Here is a 20,150-nt window from a genome sequence, read left to right as displayed (position 1 = left end):
TGAGGTCGTTGATTATAGAGCAATATGATTCGATCTAGATCATGAATAAAATCCGGTGTATTTTTCAATGTACAATATCTTGAAATTAAAAGTCGAATAGTTCATTTCAATCTTTCGCCCAATGCAGCCTTTATAGGACTATGACTATGATAGAGCAGTGTATTATATTTCGCTAGTACTTTTGCAACATGGTGATTAACAAATTCACTACTATGATACGTTTAAAATTTTTTATATGAATCCTGTTCGAGAATACTTTCAATGGCTCGAGCAGCATCAATGCCTCTCTTTGATCGCAATGGAATTGCATATGCATAGCGACTAAAAACACTGATTGAAAGAGGAATGTTCTTGTACGGTGTATTGTGACTTCTTTGAATTTCATCTAGAGTCAGGAGATCTGCTTGCATTATATGCAATGGGAAAAAGGCTTTAGTTTTTCAATATTGATTGGCACGAAGTCTATGATTTCTATGCAGAGTGTAACTTGATTCATTTTGTAGATAGTCATGTACACTTTTAGTGTGAACACCAGTGACCTTGGAAAGAGTGGTGGGTGAACTTAAACTCCCCATCTCACCAATATTTTCATAAACACCTTTCAGAACTTCAACCATTTTGAACGTAAACACGTTGTGTAACGTCCGCTACCCTATTTTATGCTGGCGGTTGGTGGTGGTGGTGGTGGTGACGTTGACTTGATACGTCTTTCCTTTTGTCTAGCTATTAGTGGTGTGCTAGTATTTTCCAAAATTGATTGAAAATCTTCTTCTTCTTCTTCATAATTTAATGATGTTGACAATGATGCACTTTCATTTATTTTTTTTAGAATTTGTCTATTGCTAATAAGGCTGTTGAGGAAGTTTGATGTATTTAGAAAACTTCATAGATTAGAGTAAAGCGATACTAGTTCTTTTCGATTAGTAACCATATCATAGATTAAGTCAAGTAGATTATATCTCTTGCCCTGAATTATAATCCCTTTCCCATTGCTCTCAACTTGAATATGATCTTGACCAATTTCCATGAGATAGGTTAGGAGTCATTTACTTTGTTTACGATATGATTGGGGCCTTAGATTTCAAAATTTCAATACAATTTAATCCAATTCTTCCTTCTTTAACTGTGTTCCAGCAGCAGCAGACTCTTGAGGAGATGATTCTTTTTTGTGATCAATAGCAGCAGTGGCCTTCGCACGATAGGACTTATATTTGTCTACTCGGCGAAGTACATCTAGAAGTAAAAGCAGTTTCTTATCATCCTCAATATTCTCATTGTCAAGGAATTTATTCAGATTGTTCTCAAAGTGTTCCACGGGTGAGAGAGTAAGTTCTATTGGAGTCACTTTATAGGGTTTTGCCATCTAGAGAAAACTGCTTACAAGTCCTGCAATTATTGGCAGTAAAAGTGTGAAAAAGCTACCGCCCGCCTGAAGAAGTCGTTTCTCTTTTAAAATTCTTTCCTTTGGTTTTAGAGGCCCATGTAAGTACAATGGAACGATGTTACTTTTCCTGTTGCTTAACTACTTCTGGCAGTTGAACATTACACTCGATCAAATTTAAACAAAGTTCGGATGTTAGATTAGTTAAATTATTATCAATACCATGTTTGAGTATGGCTTTTTTAAGCGGGTGTTTTGAAGTGCTTAGAACTGAAAATAGATGTCAATTTTTATTTATTTTCTTCAGTGTCATGATAACGACTAGTAGGTCTTTTTAGTGTTCACGGGTAGATATACTGTAATTTCATTGTCGAAAATATCTGTGACTACACGCAGATCCTCTGGTGTATTTTGATTAAGATCCAATAGGATATAGCCGTGGGGTTTATTAGTTGCCTGATTGTATGCTGAGAGCAGAACTTGAGGGGCGCCTGGATGGATTTGTTTATTGAGAGTTATTAACGACCTTGAATTCCGAACTACTCTGTAGATGATATAATAGGTGCAGGTCAAGGCAAGTGTTTACATACATTTGCTCTGATGAAATAGATTGTTTAGAACTAGTGTGACAGAAATTTCTTCATGATGAGAGCAAACTGTGAAGAGTTATAGCATTTCCTGGGACCATTGTTCAATAGATTCAGCCAGATCATCAATGATCAGCCAAGATTTGGCTTCAATAATGTTAAAAACATCAAGTCCCTGTATGAATTGTATTTGCACCAATCCCGTGGTGAGAGCAATTGTTTTTATTTTACCCTATGACCTCTTCCAAATACTGTTAACAATTGTAGATTTTTTTCAGGTTCTTCAGGGATATTTTATGGCAATTTTTGATTATTTTAGTTAAGAGTGTTGTTTTGCCCGACATTGACGGCCCGAACAGAAACGATCTGAATGGTGTTTTAAATTGATACATGTTCCCTTCAATAGTTCACCTGTAGACCATAGTTGTTTAATGACTAAATAATTTCCCTACTCCGTTCAAGAACAAAAAATCAGTAAAGAATCATATTTCTTGTATTAAAAACAGCACTTTACAGAAAAAAATACACTTTTTAAATTTATTTATAAAAAAAATGCACTAAGCGCTTAAAATAATATCACTTTTTTAATTTAAATGCAACATTTACAAAAGCACAGAAAAAAAATCTGCTCTAAGTCCAAAAAAAAGGTAACTTTGGTAATGGCTGGCGGTGCGCCCCCCGCTGGCGGCCGGCCCCCCCCAGGCCGCGAGCCCCCCCCCCCCAAAAAAAAGTGACATGATTTCCAGTGGTGTGTTTGTAAGTTCGAAGGTGTACTTTATACAGACACACGACGAGGAAATAAAGAAATGTTGCAAAGGAGTACCCACGCGCTATGGGGATAAAAATTTCGACACGGACGTTTATAAGAATTGTATTGTTGAAAATACGATTCCAAGAGCCAAATTGTTGGCAATTCGCTTCCTCAACTACAGGAACTTTGGGGGGGGGGCTCGCAGCCCGGGGGGGGGGGGGTGGCCGCCAGCGGGGGGCGCACCGCCAGCTACTACCAAAGTTACCTTTTAATTTGAATGCAACATTTACAAAAGCACAAAAAAAAAATCTGCTCTAAGTCCAAAAAAAAGGTAACTTTGGTAGTAGCTGGCGGTGCGCCCCCGGGCCGCGAGCCCCCCCCCCCAAAGGCCGCGAGGCCCGTCCCCTCCCCCCTCCCACAAACAAAAGTTTTAGAAAAAAAAATTACTGTAATTTTTTTAAACTGAGATGCTCCTCATGGGTAACAGAGTTAACACAGTATGAAGCTCAAAAATGCCTATGGGGGGGGGCGTTCACCATATCTTCAAAGAAAAAGAATGGGCTAAAGCTAAGATTCATGTCACTTCTCTCAACATTTAAAGTAAATCTTATGTCTCTGACGGAACGACTAAATAACAATGTGGATCTTGGGATTGTCTTTTCAATGATCCAATTTACATCGAAGTCCCTGTCGAAATTACTATCCAATTAGAATGTGGGTACTCATTTGCAACGTTTCTTGATTTCCTCGTCGTATGTCTTTATAAATTACACCTTCGGACTTTCAAACATACCACTGGAAATCATGTCGCTTTTTTTTGGGGGGGGGCCTCGCGGCCTTTGGGGGGACTCGCGGCCCGGGGGGGGGGGGCGGCCGCCAGCGGGGGCGCACCGCCAGCTACTACCAAAGTTACCTTTTAATTTGAATGCAACATTTACAAAAGCACAAAAAAAAATCTGCTCTAAGTCCAAAAAAAAGGTAACTTTGGTAGTAGCTGGCGGTGCGCCCCCGGGCCGCGAGCCCCCCCCCCCCCAAAGGCCGCGAGGCCCGTCCCCTCCCCCCCCCAAAAAAAAAGGTTTTAGGAAAAAAAATTTACTGGACTTTATTCAAACCGAGACTTTCCCTATGGATAACACATTCGGCCCGGTCTGAAGCTAAATAGTGCCCAAGGGGGAGGGTAGTCACACCGTCTTGACAAACACAGACCTTGTCAGAAAAGGTACTCATGGCAATTTTCTCTACATTTACAGTAAAGTTCCTGTAGTTGATGGAACGAATTGCCAGCAATTTGGCTCGTGGAATTGTATTTTGAACAATACAATTCCTATAGATGTCCATGTTGAAATTCTTATCCACATAGCGCGTGGGTACTCCTTTGCAACGTTTCTTGATTTCCTCGTCGTGTGACTGTATAAATTACCCCTTCGGACTTACAAACACACCACTGGAAATCATGTCGCTTTTTTTGGGGGGGGGGGCCTCGCGGCCTTTGGGGGGGACTCACGGCCCGGGGGGGGGGGCCGCCAGCGGGGGCGCACCGCCAGCTACTACCAAAGTTACCTTCTTTTTTTTGGACTTAGAGCAGATTTTTTTTTGTGCTTTTGTACATGTTTCATTCAAATTAAAAAAAAGTGATATTATTTTAAGTGCTTTTTTTATAAATAAATTTAAAAAGTGTATTTTTTTCTGTAAAGTGCTGTTTTTAATGCAAGAAATATGATTTTTTATTGATTTTTTGTTCTTGAACAGACTAGGGGAAATTATTTAGTCACTAGACAGCTATGGTCTACAGTTAGTTGTTCAGGTGAACTATTGAAGGGAACATGTATCAATTTAAAACACCATTCAGATCGTTTCTGTGTGGGCCGTCAATGTCGGGCAAAACAACACTCTTAACTAAAATAATTAAAAATTGCGATAAAATATTGTGGAAAAGCTGGAAAAAATCTACTATTGTTACAGTATTTGGCAGGAGTCATACGATAAAATAAAAGCGATTGCTCCCACCACGGGATTGGTGCAAATACAATTCATACAGGGACTTGATGTTTTCAACATTATTGAAGCCAAATCTTGGCTGATCATTGACGATCTGGCTGAATCTATTGAACAATGGTCCCAGGAAATGCTACAACTGTTCACAGTTTGCTCTCATCATGAACAGATTTCTGTTACTCTGGTTCTACACAAACTCTTTCATCAGAGCAAATGTATGCGAACACTTGCATTGAACTGCACCTACTATATTATCTACAGAGTTGTTCGAGATTCCAGCTCGCTAATAACCCTCAATAAACATATCTATCCAGGCGGCCCTCAATGTATCTTTTCACCGTAAAATCAGACAACTACTAACCCCCACGGCTGTTTCCTATTGGATCTTAATCAAAATACACTCTAGGATCTTTGTGTAGTCAAAGATATTTTTGACAATGAAATTACAGTATATCTCCCCGTTAACACTAAAAAGACCTATTAGTTGCTATCATGACACTGAAGATACTACATGAAAATAGACATCTGTTTTCAGTTCTAAGCACTTCAAAACCCTCGCTTAGGAAAGCCATACTCAAACATGGTATTGACAATGATTTCATTAATCTAATATCCGAACTTTGTTTAAATTTGACCGAGGGTAATGTTCAACTGCCAGATGTATTTAAGCAACGGGCAAAGCAACATCGTTCAATTGTACTTACATTGGCCTCAAAAAAGAAAGGAAAGAATTTAAAAAATACACGACTTCTTCAGGCGGGCGGTAGCTTTTTCACACTTTTACTGCCAATAATTGCAGGACTTGTAAACAGTTTTCTCTAGATGGAAAAAACCCTATAAATTGACTCCAATAGAACTCGCTCTCTCACCCGTGGAACACTTTGAGAATAATCTGAGTAAATTCCTTGACAATGAGAATATTGAGGATGATAAAAAACTGCTTTTACTTCAAGATGTACTTCGCCGAGTAGACAGACATAAGTCCTATCGTGCGAAGGCCGCTGCTGGTATTGATCACAAAAAAGAATCATCTCCTCAGGATTCTGCTGCTGCTGGAACAAATTAAACGAAGTTTTAATTGTTTTAATTTTTATTGAAATTTGTAAATCTAAGGCCCCTCACACAGCGTTAAAAATTAACAAGACTCCTAGCCTATTTCATGGAAAGTGGTCAAGATCATATTCAAGTTGAGAGCAATGGGAATGAGATTATAATTCAGGGCAAGAGCTATAATCTACTTGATTTAATCTATGATATGGTTACAAATCGTAAAGGACTATTATCATTTGACGCTCATCTATACAACTTTCTAAATACATTAAACTTCCCCAAAAGTCTTATTAGCAATAGACAAATTCTAAAAAAAATTAAATGAACATGCATCATTGTCAATACCACCACCATTAAAATATGAAGAAGAAGAAGAAGATTTTAAATCAATTTTGGAAAATACTAGCACACCACTGATGGCTAGACAAAAGCGAAGACGTATCAAGTCAACGTCACCATTACCACCACCAACCGCCAGTATACAAAAGGGTAGAGGACGTTACACAACGTGTTTACATTCAAAATGGTTGAAGTTCTGAAAGGTGCTTCTGAAAATATTGGTGAAGGGGGGAGTTTAAGTTCACCCACCACTCTTTCCAAGGTCCCTGGTGTTCACACTAAAAGTGTTTATGACTATCTACAAAATGAATCAAGTTACACTCTGCATAGAAATCATAGACTTCGTGCCAATCAATATCGTAAAACTAAAGCCTTTTACCCATTGCATATAATGCATGCAGAACTCCTGACTCTAGATGAGATTCAACGAAGTCACAATACACCGTACAAGTACATTCCTCTTGCAATCAGTGTTTATAGTAGCTATGCATATGCAACTCCATTGCGATCAAAGAGACGCATAGATGCTGCTCGGGCCATTGAAATTATTATCGAACTTTATTCATATAAAAAAATTCAAACAGATCGCGGTAGTGCATTCGGTAATTCCCATGTTGCATAAGTATTAGTGAACTATAATATACTGCTCTATTATATTCATAGTCCTATAAAGACTGCATTGGCCGAAAGATTGATAAGAACTATTCGACTTTTAATTTCAAGATATTGTACATTGAAAAATACACCGGCTTTTATTCATTATTTAAATCGAATCATGTTGATTTATAATCAACGACCTCATCGATCATTGTCCAGCTCTACGCCAACGGAAGTTCATCATTCTGATCATGATACAATTGACACCTTTCTTAAACAATATTCCAATGAAACGATTGTCAAGAAGAAAAATAAATTCAATGTTGGTGATACTGTTCGAATTAATAGAAAAACTAATGTTTTTGAAAAGGGGAATTACTTGTGGTCCACCGAACTTTTTAAAGTGGCAAAAATCCTAGACACTAAACCCATAACTTCTCGTTTGTGCGATTCAAAAGATAAAGATATTCTCGTCGGCTTGTATGACTATGAAGTACAAAAAGTTAAAAATAATAGTAACATCTGTCAAATTGAAAAGATATTCAAGACTCGTGCTCGCAGGGGTAGGAAATAGTTACTTGTTCGGTGGCTAGGATACAACTCTTATTCTGGTTCTTGGATCGCTGTTGAAGATATTGACAATGCCCAATGATTCCTATGTAAAATTTATGTCCAACGTTTCCGATCCTCTCTACAATGACTTGAATACGACAAGGGATTTTTGGACAAAAAATTCCCCCGCCATTAAATTTGACGGTGCGTATGAAGTGGCTCTTGTTGACTGCATTCTCAAAAATACCTATTACATTCTGAGAAAGGATCTAGTGTATGATAAAAGAACTATACCATTCGATTGGACACTCTTTGTCGACTATTAATGGGCTGAAGCACTTAAATTTACCAAATATCCTCATGACAAATTGGACTATATTGAATACCATTATATGCCAGATTTGTTTCATACAATCAATAGAAAAATCTCATATCGTAGGAATGGTAAATTCCATTTTAATTATTCATTGGAACATGATAGGATTTACATTACCTCACCTGTTGACACCGAAATAATTGTTCTCAATGATAATCTGAGAGACGTTCTTGGCTTTAAACAGAATACGATCAATGGGGAAAATGCTGGCGCTGTTTACGGGATGGATCAAGTTATTTTTGCTGATTATCCACCTGGTTTCGCCGCGGACTCTTGCATAGTTCTCTATGCGTCCTTTGCGGAAACGTCGAGAGTCGGTAATTCAAATGTCCCCCTCCTACGTGTTCTTGAACGAAAAACAACTCATGAACTTGTTCATCACTATAATATAAAGCATCTTCAGTATGTTCCTGTAAACACTTCATATTTGGAACTCTGTCAGTTAACATTAAGAAATGAATTGGGTGATCCTCTAGCAATAACAAAATGCTCAGCACTGATTACATGTCATTTTCGACCCATTGTTGGCGACAGCGCAATCACCTAAAATGAATAATAGAAGAATTCCATTTGTCTGCCCCGATATCGATTGCTATGTTGGTGCTTTGAGTCCACGTCAAATAGGCAATGGATTGGACTACTACAAGGGGCTACTATATTGTCTTGCTTTAGTTTTTTTTGCTGGTTTGCTAGGCTATTTCGTTCTGCTCTACCCCTTGCTAGAAAATATGTTGTGCCTGCTGTATTAAATTTTGCTGCCTCCACAGTACAGAACGGGAGGTCAGGCAGTAATTTCAAGGAGAGTGTTAAGGAAAATATTAGAACTTCAGCAAGAGTCGTTGGTGAGCAATTAAAATCTCGACAAAATGGGGTGGGATTGAAAAGGATGCGTGCACGTCATTCACTCATCAGTCTCCACCCAGGCGGGAAGCGAAGGACATCGACAAGGACTTTGAGGAATAAAACAAGGAAGACCAATAAGCAGAAGAAGAAGAAGATTGTTAGATCAAAGAAGGATTTCTTCTCTTAAGATGACTTCTCCCCCACAAAGAAGCATATCCATCAATTAGTTCCTCATTGAATCTATTCAATGCTGAAAATGTTGATGTCAGTGTCAAGTATTTATACTATGAACATTTTCATTCCCAACAAACCCTCTCTGAAAATATACACATTCAAATATTTTCAAATGAAGACTATTTCATTGATTTTACATCAACATTTATTGATTTAAATGTTGAGGTGAAGAAAAAGTCAGATAGTACAACTCCAAATGATGCTGACTGTCTCTCCTACGAGAAATGTATTTTACACAAACTCTTTAAATAAACTAATGTATTTATTACTGGAACATTGGGGAGCACTAGCAATAATTTATCCAACTATGCAAGTTAAAAACAATTTATGATGAACATACCACAGACGTACAAGGAGCTGAGAGGAAAATCACTGTGCTATGAATATCGATAAGGTATTGTCACTGATAGTGAGTTGACTACTGCAGTGGCCCAAGAGTATCATCTAGTTGGAAAATTAAATCATGCGATATTCAAAGTATAACCCAATGTCTACCCCCCCAGTGTCAAGACTGACATAAAGCTGCAGATGGACCCATCGAATTTCATTTTGAGAAAAACACTTCCTGTAGCACCCGATGCAAATGTCATTATCACATCGGCAATTCTCCACGTCCGAAAACAACAGGTTATGAGCTCTTTTGCATTGGCAGTGGAAAAGCTAATAGCCAATGGCAACAACATTAAACTTCTTGTCCCCCATACGATCGCCAATTAACGTCACATTGCCACCAGCTCTCGTAGCTATAGCGATTCATCATTTATCAATGGAGAAATCCCATCAAAATTGGCTTTGGCCTTTGTAAAGAGTGGCAGTGCCGTTGGATCCTGGACTGAATCCCCCCATGAAATTAATTTTTTCGGTCTATCTAGTCTTGTGTGCAAAGTGAATGGTATTCCATTGTACACTCTATCGCTTGACAAAAAATCCTATAGAACTCTGAACGAGTTGACCATGCAATCCCTAGATCATAACTCTCAACTATTTGAAAATGGAATAACCGATTCAATGTTTTCAAAAAATCATGGGATAATGGTGTTGGACCTGTCGGGGACTCATGATATTAGCATAGTACGAATAGGGAATGTACGTTTAGAGTGTACATTGCCCGATGCTCTGACTGACAGTATTACGCTAATATCATTGAGTCAATTTGAAACCTATTGGGAAATCACACTCAACGGCAGTGTTCTAGTAGACCTAGCACCATGAAAACAAATCAAATAATCAACATATTTCGTATGGATTCATACTTGTCCCAGTACAAGTCCTATTGCATACCTTCGGACTTCATTGAAAAAATTCCGAGTGTTAAAAATACATTAATCATTGTTAATAGCAGTCCATCGACTTTGAAGACAGGCCATTGGCTATGCATCGTTCAAACAGCGAAGAATATTGAATTTTTTGATCCTCTCGGCCTATCGTATAAATTCTACACTCCATACATCAGCAACTTTATTGAAAGCAGTGGGAAAACTATTATTCAAAATCAACGAAGAGTACAGGATTTAACGACTAAGACATGTGGCTTTTATGAACTACTCTTTTTCATTTTCAGATGTCGTGGCTACACCTACAAGCAGTTTCTCGACATCTACGTTGACTTACCTCGATTGAACGACTTTCTAGTGGAAAATATACTTATAAGCGTATTTAATATTGATTTTAGTGCCCTACGAATAAAATGTTCTAAAACTGTATGTTCAATTGTTTATTAATAAAAACTTATATACATGATAAAACGAGTTATTTACCCTTTAGATTTCATCTTCTACTAGGTAAAGGTATTTGTCAAAAACAACTAGTTTAGGTAGATTATCTGAATTCACAGTGTACTGATCCTGATGTACTGCAATGTCAGGGTCACATTTTCTACAGTAGAGTGTAACTTCACTCTTGTCATATCTCTTTGTATAGTCAATGATACTATTCTCATCCATTCTATAGAATTCACATGTTTCAATTTGTTTATTTGAAATAATGTCACAAATAGTGTCCTCAAGGGGTGAATCACATTCCGTCACACCCAAATAAAAATCAGTGGTCTTATAATCATAGTAGTCATTGTCTTCACAACGATGACGTATAAATCAAATTCTTTTGTTGTTCCAGCAGTTGAATCGTTGACCCGTTTCCTCCCCCCAGAACAGTCTAAAACCACGACGATCCGATCTCTTAGCAATAAATTAAAATCACGCTTAGGATTCTTTCAAATCATACCGAGATATGTAATCTCCCACTGACTACATGTATAACAATTACAACTGCAGCAGAGGTGATCCCTAGGGTAAGTAATACACCTCTTAATGACAGGATTTACAACCTTCAATTTGTACAGCCTATCCTTTATGCAATTTAAATGGGTTACATAGTCTACACTTTTCTTCATACCCGTCAATCATTGTACAATTGCCACATGATGACCAGCTGCCCAGTGTGTACATACATAGGGGACATGTATGGAACATTTTTTCATGTGTTGACACTCTCACTGCCACAATGAAACTGAGCTAGCAACAACAAAATAAATTGAGAGAGAGAGAGAGAGGAGTAAATATCTTTGTTTTCTCTGATTGGCTACCTAAAAAACATGTGTCAGCTCGAAAAAAAACACTCTGGTTGAAAAACTTGGAGTTGAAACAAATTTGTGCGGGGAATCCCCGTTCATACTGTTATCTTTTTTTTGCAATGTTTATGAACAGGAGGGGAATCCCCAATCGTTTGGAATAGTACCAACGGGACGTAAGCAAATACCACATAGTTTCATAACGTGTTTAATCACGTGTAGAGGTCCCATAGAATAACAATGGAAGGGACATAGCGCTATAGAATAGCATGGAAGGGAGCATAAACCCTTAGAATAACATGGGAGGGAATATAAACCCTTAGAACATGCTCTGAAATTTTTTTCCTATTGGGCCAAGCAAATAACATAGGAATTGCTATTGGGCCAAGCAAAATGGTACTTAGATAACTACTACTAGCCCTTTCAATTTCCAATTGAATTAGCCCTTTTTGAAGTTTCTACAACATCGCTTTCTATAAAAACCTGATATGCCCCCAAGGCATAACTTAAAACCCGTGCCCTGATGGATGTGGGGGGAGGGGTTGTCATCCTAAAAGATCCAATTTCCAATACTTTCAACTAATAAAATGGCTATCTAGAAATTTTGATTGGATGTGTTTAGGGAAAAGGTGGGCGTGAGAGGAGGGTTAGTTGCACTCTAATCATTTTCGATTATTAAAAAGGGCACTAGCCATTTGAATTTCCAATTAAATGAGCCCTTTTTCAAGTTTCTACGACAATGATTTCAATACAAACCTTGTGTGCCCCCAGGGCAGAACTTATAACCCTTGCCCTGAAGACTGTGGGGGAGTGTCCTGCTCAAAGGTATAATTTCTAGAACGTTCAACTGCGTGGAACAAAATGGCTATAAAATTTTGATTGGATGTGTTTGGGGAAATGGTAGAAGTGGAAGGGTGTTAGTTACCTTCCAATCACTTTCGACTTTTAAAAAGGGCACTAGCCATTTCAATTTCCAATCGAATGATTCCTTTTTGAAGTTTCTACGACAACGCTTTCAATATTAACCTTATATGCCCCCAGGGCATAACTTACAACCCTTGCCCTGAGGGCTGGGGGGGACTGTCATCCTCAAAGACCTAGTTTCCAGAACTTTCAACTACGTTGAACAAAATGGCTATCTCAAAATTGTGATTGGATACGTTTGGGGGAAAGGTGGGCGTGAGAGGGGGGTTAGTTGCCCTCTGGTTACTTTCGACTATTAAAAAGGACACTAGCCCTTTGAGTTTCCAAAAGAATGAACCTTTTTGGAAGTTTCTGCGACAACGCTTTCTATAAGAACCTTATATGCCCCCATGACGTAACTTACAACCCTTGCTCTGAGGGCTGTGGGGGAGTGTCCTCCTCAAAAACATTATTTCTATCTTGAAATCAACTACGTTGAACATAATGGCTATCTCAAAATTTTTATTGGATATGTTTGGGGAAATGGTGGGCGTGGAAGGTTGTGTTAGCTGCCTTCCAATCACTTTCTGCTATTAAAAAGGGCACGAGCCATTCAAATTTCCAATCGAATGAGCCCTTTTCAAACTTTCTACGACAACTCCTTCGATACAAAGAGCCCTGGTATGGAAGAAAATAAATAGTACATTGTGCCAACATCGTTCTTTACTTAGGCAGCGCGACTGCGCTGCCTATGATACTACCAAGGCAAGTGAAGCTGTCAACTTGATCGATTTTTTACCCATCGTCACATTTTCATCTTCATGACTAAGGCTTAAGACTGAGCCTTAGGATGAAGTCTTTTAACATTAATTAATTTAAAAAACTTTTTCCACAAAATAAGTTTTTCAAAGAAAAGTAAAGAACTCCATTAAACAAAAAATTAGCAAAATAAAATCAAATAATATACCAAGCTTGAAACTGCCACAAATCAGCATCGATAAATAAATTAAACCCAAAATAAATAGAAATTACAATAATTAACCAAGTCAAACTCAAACTCAAAACGAGCAGAAATTAACATCAGTTGGGCGTAAAACCCCTGTGCCTTCCCAAGGCCAGAACAAAATTTACACTTTACTGAAAAAATATATATGTTTTTACTTTTATAACTTTAATAAATCAAATAATATAGACATTTTGATTAATAAACATCAGTTTATGTATATTAAACTGACAATGCAGATTCATTTGTATTTTTTCAGCAAAGTGCAAATTTTGTTCTGGCCTTGGGATGGCATAGGGGTTTTGCGCCCAACTTGTGTTAACTTCTGCTTGTTTTGAGTTTGAGTTTGACTTGGTTAATTATTGTAATTTCTGTTCGTTTTGGGTTCCATTTATTTATCGATGCTGATTTGTGGTAGTTTCACGCTTGGTAGATTATTTGATTTTATTTTTGCAAATTTTTGATTTTATGGAGTTCTTCTTTTTTCTTTGAAAAACTTTTTTTTTGGAAAAAGTTTTTTAAATTAATTTTATTAGTTTTATATTGACATAGTCTTTTCAGGGAAAAAGAAAATAATACTTTATATTTTTTCGTTTTTTAAGACTATAGTTTGGCCTACAAAATTTTCATTGGATGTGTTTTGGAAAAGGGTGGGCGTGAGAGGGGCGTTAGTCGCTCTCCAATCGCTTTCAACTATTAAAAAAGGCACTAGCCCTTTCAATTTCCAATTGAATTAGCCCTTTTGAAGTTTCTACGACAACGCTTTCAATAAAAACTTTATATGCCCCAGGGCATAACTTACAGCCCTTGCCCTGAGGGCTGTGGGGGAGGGGTTGTCATCCTTAAAGACTTAATTTCCTAAACCTTCAACTACGTTGAGTAAAATGGCTATCTAAATTTTGGATTGGATGTGTTTGGGGAAAAGGTGGGCGGGAGAGGGGGGTTAATTGCCCTCAAATCACTTTCGACTATTAAAAAGGGTACTATCCCTTTGAATTTCAAATCGAATGAGCCCTTTTTCAAGTTTCTACGGCAAAGATTTCAATAAAAACCTTGTATGCCTCCAGGGCATAACTTATAATCTTTGCCCTGAAGGTTGTGGGGGAGTGTCCTCGTCAAAAATGTATTTTCTATCTGGAAATCAACTACGCTGAACAAAATGGCTATCTCAAAATTTTTATTGGTTGTGTTTGGGGAAAAGGTGGGCGTGAGAGGGGGGTTAGTTGCCCTCCAGTCAATTTCGACTATTAAAAAGGGTACTATACCTTTTAATTTCAAATCGAATGAGCCTTTTTTAAAGTTTATACGACAAAGATTTCAATGAAAACCTTATATGCCTCCAGGGACTGGCTTGCCCTGAGGTTTGTGGGGGAGTGTCCTCCTCAAAATTATATTTTATAGCTGGAAATCAACTACGCTGAACAAAATGGCTATCTCAAAATGTTTAATGGATGTGTTTGGGGGAATGATGGGCGTGGGGGGGCTAGTTGTCCTCCAATCACTTTCGGCTATTAAAAAGGGCACTAGCCCTTTGAATTTCCAATCGAAAGAGCTTTTTTTAGAAGTTTCTACGACAACGCCTTCTTTAAAAACCTTATATGCCCCCAGGGCATAACTTAAAACCGTTGCCCTGAGGGCTGTGGGGGAGTGTCCTCCTCAAAAACATATTTTCTATCTGGAAATAAACTACGCTGAACAAAATGGTTATCTCAAAATTTTGATTGGATGTGTTTGGGGAAATGATGGGCGTGGGGAGGGGGGCTTGTTGCCCTCCAATCATTTTCGACTATTAAAAAGGGCACTAGCCCTTAAATTTCCAATCGAATGAGCCTGTTTTGAAGTTTCTACAACAATGCCTTCTATAAAAACCTTATATGCCCCCACTAGCCCTTTATATGCCCCCACTAGCCCTTTGAATTTGCAAACGAATGAGCCTTTTTTGAAGTTTCTACGACAACGCCTTCTATAAAAACCTTATATGCCCCCAGGGCCTAACTTAAAACCCTAGCCTTGAGGGTTGTGGGGGAATGTCCTCCTCATAAACATATTTTCTATCTTGACATCAACTATGCTGAACAAAATGTCTTTCTCAAAATGTGGCTTAGAAGTGTTTTGGGTAATGATAGGCGTGGGGGGGGGGGCTAGTTGCCCTCCAATCACTTACGACTATCAAAAAGGATACTAGCCCTTCAAATTTCCAATCGAATGAGCCTGTTTTTAAGTTTCTACGACAACGCCTTCTATAAAAACCTTATATGCCCCCATGGCATAACTTAAAACCCTTGCCCTGAGGATCGTGGGGGAGTGTCCTCCTCAAAAACATATTTTCTATCTTGAAATCAACTACGCTGAACAAAATGGCTATTTCAATATTTTGATTGAATGTGTCTGGGGGAATGAGGGGCGTGGGGGGGGGCCAGTTGCCCTCCAATCACTTTTGACTCTTAAAAATGGCACTAGCCATTCCAATTTTCAATCAAATGAGCCCTTTTCGAAGTTTCTACGACAAAACCTTCTATTAAAACCTTATATTCCCCCAGGGCATAACTTATAACCGTTGCCCTGAGGGTTGTGGGGGAGTGTCCTCCTCAAAAACATATTTTCTATCTAGAAATCAACTACGCTGAACAAAATGGCTATTTCAATATTTTGATTGGATGTGTCTGGGGGAATGATGGGCGTGGGGTGGGCGAGTTGCCCTCCAATCACTTTCGACTCTTAAAAATGGCACTAGCCACTCCAATTTCCAATCGAATGAGCCCTTTTCGAAGTTTCTACGACAACACCTTCTATTAAAACCTTATATGCCCCCAGGGCATACCTTAAAACCCTTGCCCTGAGGGTTGTGGGGGAGTGTCCTCCTCAAAAACATATTTTCTATCTAGAAATCAACTACGCTGAACAAAATGGCTATTTCAATATTTTAATTAGATGTGTCTGGGGGAATGATGGGCGTGGGGGGCTAGTTGCCCTCCAATCACTTTCGACTCTTAAAAATGGCACTAGCCATTCCAATTTTCAATCAAATGAGCCCTTTTCGAAGTTTCTACGACAACACCTTCTATTAAAACCTAATATGCCCCCAGGGCATAACTTACAAACGTTGCCCCGAGGGTTGTGGGGGAGTTACCTCCTCAAAATCATATTTTCTATCTGGAAATCAACTACGCTGAACAAAATGGCTATCTCAAAATTTTATTGGATGTATTTTGGGGAATGATGGGCGTGGGAGGGGGGGGGGCTAGCGGCCCTCCAATCACTTTCAACTATTAAAAAAGGTACTAGCCATTCGAATTTCCTATCGAATAAGCCTGTTTTGAAGTTTCTACGACAACGCCTTCTATAAAAACCTTATATGCCCCCAGGGCATAACTTAAAACCCTTGCCCCGAGGGTTGTGGGGGAGTGTCCTCCTCAAAAAGATATTTTCTATCTGGAAATCCATTACGCTGAACAAAATGGCTATCTCAAGATTTTGATTGGATGGCTTTGGGTGAATGATGGGCGTGAGGGGGGGGCTAGTTGCCCTCCAATCACTTTCGACTATTAAAAAGGGCTTTAGCCACCCCAATTTCCAAACGAATGAGCCCTTTTTCGAAGTTTCTACGACAACTCCTTCGATACGAAGTGCCTGTCGAAGAAAGAAGAAAAAAAAACACATTGTGGCCAGATCGTTCTTTACTTAGGCAGCACTAGCGCGCTGCCTATGATTTTCAAATCCATTCTAGTACCCTGAACTCGCAAAACCTTAATAGTTCATTCATGTTACTCACACTTTCATCTAGGATGCTCAAATCACCAGCACAATCTAGTTCCATGAATGTTTTTCTTAATGCCCTTTGGGTAGTTTAATTCATGATGAAAACATCTCTTATTTCAGAATTCTTGTGACTTTTATTTACTCACTGAACAGGAAAAGAGAGGGAATTTCCTGGGAGGGTGTAAACAGGGAGGATTTGAATAGATTGGGATGGAGGAGAAGCTTGCGTAGCTATATTGGCATCAGGAAGCTTGGTGCTGCGGTGAGTTGTTACTGGTAGTAGCAGAAGCACTGAATAGGAAATTGACATTCGAAAGAAGTATGTTTCAAAAAACATTATGAATTGTCGAATTCATTTGATCTGCTGCCATATTAGCAAAAAGTTGGGAGGGGAAGGATTATCTGTAAGATATTTTTTGGGGACAGGGCGAAAATTAAAGAAATTCTATTGTTAATTTGAGTAAGAAATGCCCAGAAATTATCGAAGACTTAAAGAATTCCAGGAACTAATATATATTAAAGGTTTCAACCATGCACTGAGGTAAGTACTCCATATGGCAGAAGGGGGGGGGGAGAGTAGTATCATAAATCCAAGAAACATATGTATAATGTGTTAAATAAAGGAGAAGTATGTATATTCGGCGGTTCTTTTGAAGTAAACGTGCAAATAAAATAAAAATAGTGCCATTAGATTCCCCGTTTTATGCTCTTTCTAGATATCATGGTCCATTTTCCGACAATGCACACTGCCAGCCCCAGCCCCCACGATCCACCGATGTAATAAATTCGTTTAATGTGTATTATCTCGTGATGCATTGTGTAATGGGTAGCCCCATTCTTGATTGGAGGAAATTCAGTTTCGCCTGAGTAGTTACAATAAAAATGTAAATGAAATCAAACAGTTCGTGGTAACGAACTGTAAGTAAGGAGCGACCCGGCTCAATGGTAACCGAAACTCTAAAAAGCGGAATTTTGTTACAAATAGATACATCAAAAGAATCAGATTTTAATGCTGATTTATAATTCATCAAGTTTAGTCTTACCCATCAAAAGTTACGCGCCTGGAAAAATTTGGCTGATTTTTGAAAAAAGGGGGAGAGACCCCCTAAAAGTTATAGAACCTTAATGAGAATTAAACCACATATTCAGCGTATAAGACAACCCTACTGTAGAGGTTTTTTTTATGCGTGTTTATTTGTTTTTTTTCCAGGGGTGATCATATCGACTAAGTGGTCCTAGAATATCGTGGGAGAGCTCATTGGAACGGAAATTAAAAGTTCTAGTTCCCTTTTTAAGTGACCAAAAAAATGGAAAGCAACTAGGCCCCCTCTCACGCTCATTTTTTTTCCAAAGTCACCCGATCAAAATTTTGAGATACCCATTTTGTTCAGCAAGGTCGAAAATATGATAACTATGTCTTTTAGGATGACTTAATCCCCCGAAGTCCCCAGGGGGAGGGCTGAAAGTCATGAACTTTACCCGATCTTAACATATAGTATTGGTTATTGGGAAGTACACAGACGTTTTCACGGGGGATTTTTCCTGGTAGGTGGGGGGTGGGGGGTGGTTCGGCGGTTATGTGGGAGGATCTTTTCACGAATGTAGTTGTCATGGGGGAAGGGACATTGCTATGAAGGGGCCCGCGGATTTCCCATCATTATTAAAGAAAAAGATCAGAAATTAAATAAACAAAAAGTTTATCAACTAAAAGTAATGAGCAACATCAAAACTTAAAACGATTTTTTAGTACTTTCATAAGAGTTATTTATTCTAATTAACGGCCTTTGTGATTAAGCGGTCATTTTTAAAGAATTGGAACAAAATTCGAACCTTAGCTTAAAGAGCAAGGTATTGACTAGGGGGCGAACCCACTAATATACGTAATACAAATCTATGGACATAGAAGATCGTTACGTAAGTTAATTCTTAAGTTACGTATATTTATTACTAATAAAACGTTCGTAAATAAAATTAAACGAGTTTCGAGACAGCCATTTAACCAAAAAAAGGTAAAGTTAATATGCAAATTTTTTTAATTATTCATGTACGGTGAGCCAAAATCAAAACCTGCATTAATTCAAAAACGTTCAAAAATTAAATTAAAAAAACAAGTTTTTTTAACTGACAGTAAGGAACGGCGTTGAAACTTAAAACGAACAGAAATTATTCCGTATATGAAAGGGGTTGTCCCCTCCTCAACGCCTCGCTCTTTACGCTAAAGTTTCACATTATCAAAACACATTTTTTTTTAACAAAAAAAAACTTTAGCGGAAAGATCGAGGCGTTGAGGAGCGGACAGCCCTTGTAATATAAGGAATAATTTATGTTAGTTTTAAGTTTTAACGTCGTTCCTTACTTTCAGTTAAAAAAAAACTTATTTTTTTTATTTAATTACTATTTAAAATGATTCGAAAATATGGATAACAGTGGAAGAAAACATGATAACCTGATTAATAAAGACATTTTATAAATTAAGAAATTTCTTATTTTTTTACTGCTTTCTTTTAGTTTGTATCTCAGTAGACAGAATATACAGTGGTCTATAGTGGTTTGTATATATCCTTAGGCTTATATACTTCAGTTTTACGTATCCCAAGTATATATATATATATATATATATATATATATATATATATATATATATATATATATATATATATATATATATATATATATATATATATATATATATATATATATATATATATATATATATACAAGGCCGTATCCAGGGGGGTTACCCAGTTTGAACCCCCGAAATTTTTGATCGAGTCGAAAATAAATCGAAAATTAGTAAAACCTAGGTAAAAATCAGTAAAATTAGTCGAAAACTGAGTCAAAAATTAGTACCCCCCCCCCCCCCGAAAAAAAATCCTGGATCCGCCCTTGTATATATATATATATATATATATATATATATATATATATATATATATATATATATATATATATATATATATATATATATATATATATATATATATATATATATATATATATATATATATATATATATATATATATGTATATATACATGTATAGTTTAAAAAATATTCATATAAAAATATATGTAAAAAATATACGTATAGTTTTCACCATCAGGGTGGGGGGTGCATTGTCAGAAAATCAACCATGATATTTGAGAAGAGTATAAAATAAGGAAAATTATTGTGTTATTATTTATTTTATGTTATTATGTTATTAATTATGT

The 20,150-nt window shown here is 37.6% G+C and overlaps 1 protein-coding gene across 1 annotated transcript in view; it reads left to right on the top strand.

Annotated features, from left to right (window-relative positions):
- Positions 1-20,150, top strand: part of LOC148943726 (uncharacterized) — a 54,910-nt gene that overhangs the window by 14,178 nt on the left and 20,582 nt on the right. The window lies entirely within an intron of this gene.

The sequence above is a fragment of the Artemia sp. Qi Xiang Cuo genome, chromosome 15 (genome assembly GCF_049724085.1).
Source record: "Artemia sp. Qi Xiang Cuo chromosome 15, ASM4972408v1, whole genome shotgun sequence".
NCBI lineage: Eukaryota > Metazoa > Arthropoda > Branchiopoda > Anostraca > Artemiidae > Artemia > Artemia sp. Qi Xiang Cuo.
The sequence above is the reverse complement of the archived record's forward strand: the minus strand, read 5'-3'. Positions and strand labels throughout refer to the sequence as shown.